The sequence below is a fragment of the Mustela erminea genome, chromosome 11, assembly GCF_009829155.1.
Source record: "Mustela erminea isolate mMusErm1 chromosome 11, mMusErm1.Pri, whole genome shotgun sequence".
Classification (NCBI taxonomy): Eukaryota; Metazoa; Chordata; class Mammalia; order Carnivora; family Mustelidae; genus Mustela; species Mustela erminea.
This window is the reverse complement of record NC_045624.1, coordinates 87,977,202-87,980,721: the sequence shown is the minus strand read 5'-3', so window position 1 is coordinate 87,980,721 and position 3,520 is coordinate 87,977,202.

Below are 3,520 nucleotides of genomic sequence, written 5' to 3'. Positions count from 1 at the left end.
TGGGACGTTGCCTCTCCCGAGTGCTCTTTTCATGAATCATTTAACAATCAGGTTTCTGGCCTCACGGGGGCCCTGAGAAAGCAAGTACACTTTGCAGTAGGTGTCTTTGCATGGGCCTCATGGCTGGCTTCCGTTTGTGACCCTGCCCCTTGTTCTCCTTATACAGCGTCGTTCTCGGCCTGGGAACAGTAATTCTTCATCACCATCCACATTATCACCCACTGAGCCACGGAGAACCTTCTGTAGGCCAGCCCAGGGCTGGGAGCTGTCCTGGATGTTTGCCCAGATCCACCAGGGAGCCCTGATCACCAGTCTCAGATAAAGAAACCCCGGGGCAGGAGGACAGTGGGATCCATCCAGGTCCCCGATGAGGGGAAGGGGAGCGCTGGGATTACGGCCGCACAGCCCTAACTGATGTTCTTTCCTAGAAGGCGAGGCATTTCCATGTGCTGTCACAAGCCCTTGAGGGAACGAGTCATGGGATAAATAAATGAATCACATTTTAAACGATGCCATCTCTCGCTAGTTACCTGATTGAACCGGTGGGACTAGGAGTGTGATGTCTGATGCTCCCAGATCCCCTGAGGGTCCCAGGACACTCTGACTAAGAGCCCTGGTGGAAATGAAGATCAGGAAGTAGCTAAGGCACAGGTGAATGTGGCCTCTGGGGCCCGGGACACCGGTTATTGATCACAAGGGGCCTCGAAGCAGTTCCGGGCTGGGTGGGGTTTGCGTCCCCAGCCTTGCCACTGCCCACTCCAGCCTTGTGATGTCTTCAGCTTACTTCTCCCTTGAAGTGTGGGATCGAGAGACCTTCCCATACGTCCCTGGAGGCGGCAGCATGACATAGCAGATAAGACACAGGCTCTGGACTCCCTGGTCTTCTCATTGTGCCTCAGTCTCCTTATCCATAAGATGGGTAGGCTAAGGATACGGAAACCTCCCCAAGGGGAGGTAGTGCGGTCAATGGGTTAAGAACACAGAGCCCAGCAGTCTTCGAATCCAGGCTCTGGAAGGAGCTGAATGACACTGAGCAAGTTTTTTAATTTTTCGGAGCCTGGGTCTCCTCTATAGAGTATGCCTGCTGGTGGCTACTCCTTCCAAGGAGAAATAACATAAATTAACATACAATCGAATGATTTCGACTGCGCTTGGCACCCGGTAAGCACCATAGTAACTGTCAGCTCTTCCCATTGCTATTATGACACCTGCGAAGTGCTTGGAGTGGCCGGCAACAGCCGCTCGCTCTCCTCCGTCCCGGATTATAGAGACTGAGCAGCAAGCAGCACTCTGGGGAACTTCGGTCTCCTCCAGTGCCGGCAAGGGCAAGAGCGACTCTGCTGGGAAACTTGAGCGTGAATCCCCCCACCTCCCGCTTCACCCTCCGCCAAGCCCCCTGGCCTTGCCGAAGCCAGGAGGGAAGGCTGGAAGGAGGGAAGAGGGGGAGGACAAACCAGCTTAGGTGCACTTGGCCGAGGCTTTCTCAAGGTGGAGAAAGCCTCTACCTTTGAATTTGCAAACGAAAACCCACCCGCTCAACTCTTTGGCAAGTCTGTCACAAATGAGCTCCAGGCCTGAAGAATGTATTTCTTATGGAAATCTACATGAATAAATAGAACACATTCTTCTTCTTTTTCCAAGTAACCCAGCCTGGGAACAAGAAGTCAACATCTGGCTAAGCAGGGGTGAGGCTGCCACCCAGGCGGGGGCCATTCTAGGCTTCCCATCACCTGCTCCTCACAGCGCGCGCCCGGTGCTCCCGTCTGCTCTCTGCACTCCCGAGTCCTTTTCTGTTATTGTCATACCTCCCGGCACAGAAAGCTGCCTGGGCAAATTAGAGATGAGGTCAGAAACACACACAGGGCTGCTACTGAGAAGAATTCCTAAGGAGAGAAAAGCATCTACAGAAATAGAAGCTGGAGGAGAGCAAAGAAGAGCTTTAAGGTTCCAGGTAAAGAAACACAAGCATGAGAGAGAAAAACACAGGAGAATAGAATCCAAGAATCAGGACGTATTATTATGTTTATTACTGAACCTTTTTTAAATGCTCACTGTGCACCAAGCCTGTATGCATTCTCTTATTTGATTTTGAAGATAGATGCTATGACCCTCATCACTTTATAGATGGGGAAACGGAGGTTTAGAGGGGTTTGGAGATTTGCCTGCTCATGACTGTCCTGTGTGAGTCAGGAAAGTCAGGAAAGACTGGAGAAGAGTCACAGAATATCCATAAAAAGGAATCTGAAATTCACAGCTTTTATCAAGAGGCTAGAAATCTTAGCATTGTTTAGTGGAGTAAAAAGAGGGCTGGGGAGCGGGTGTCAGGGGGAGGAAAAATTGTAGGGACGTTCATTGCCCCGTTTCCCTTTTCTTAATGTTTTTTTAAAATTTTATTTTGTTTTATTTTATTTTATTTTCTGTGTTGCAAAATTCATTGTTTATCTTAATGGGTTCTTGAGGGTCCCAGGGCCCTGGCTGGGGGAGCATGCCACACCCTCAGTTCCAGGAGGGGGCGCTAATGTGCTCAAGCCGGTCTGCAGGGCCCAACTCCCACACTCACTCCCCTTCAGTGAGTGCTGTGGGGGTGGCTCACTCTGAGCCAGTGAGATATGAGGTGTGTTTTCTGGGGTCTTCTGAGAAAAATAAATCTTCTCCCTTTTATGGACGCCCCCTCCCCCATGTGACTGTGATCCAGCCAATGAAATACAAGCAAAAGTATTGTTTGGCAGGTACTTCCAATGAGTCTCCTTACAAGTGAGGGGGCAAGACTTTCTCATGTTCCCTCCTCTTGCCTAGAATTCAGAGATAATGGTGAGAGTTCCAGCAGTCATTTTAGACCTTGAGGTGACCTTAGAAAGGGATGAGGAACTTCAAGTTAGACATTTGGGCCCATGACATAATGGAGCCATACTTCCACTCTTGGATTGCCTGCCTCTGAAGTTCTCTGCCATGGGGGAGAAATATGCATCTGTCTTGTTATAACCACTGTAAGAGGGGATTTTCCATTACATACAGTAAACGCAATTCTGATAGATGGACCCAGACATCTGCTGACAAACATCTTGTAGCTATAAAGGAAGGCAGACTTGGAATAAAGCTGATACCATGGCAGCAGAACAGAAACAAAAGAAACCAGCTCTTTCAATAGATCATGGAGCTGCTGGATCAAGCATGTCCTGAATCTGACATTTATCATGGGATTTTGCAGTTACATGAACAAACACAATTGCTTTATTGTTAAAGCTTATTTAAATTGAGGGTTTTGCCGCTTGCAACAAAAAACATCTTAGTAGCTATATACTTACCAATACTCTTAAGGAAGTAATATATTAGTATTTCATTTCTGAAGGAAGCTGTACAAACAGAAGTGTATTTAAAATGCCTTGAGCTTGGGGCGCCTGGGTGGCTCAGTGGGTTAAGTGTCTGCCTTCGGGTCAAGTCATGATCTCAGGGTCCTGGAATCAAGCCCCGCATCGGGCTCTCTGCTCAGCAGGGAGCCTGCTTCTCTCTCTCTCTCTCT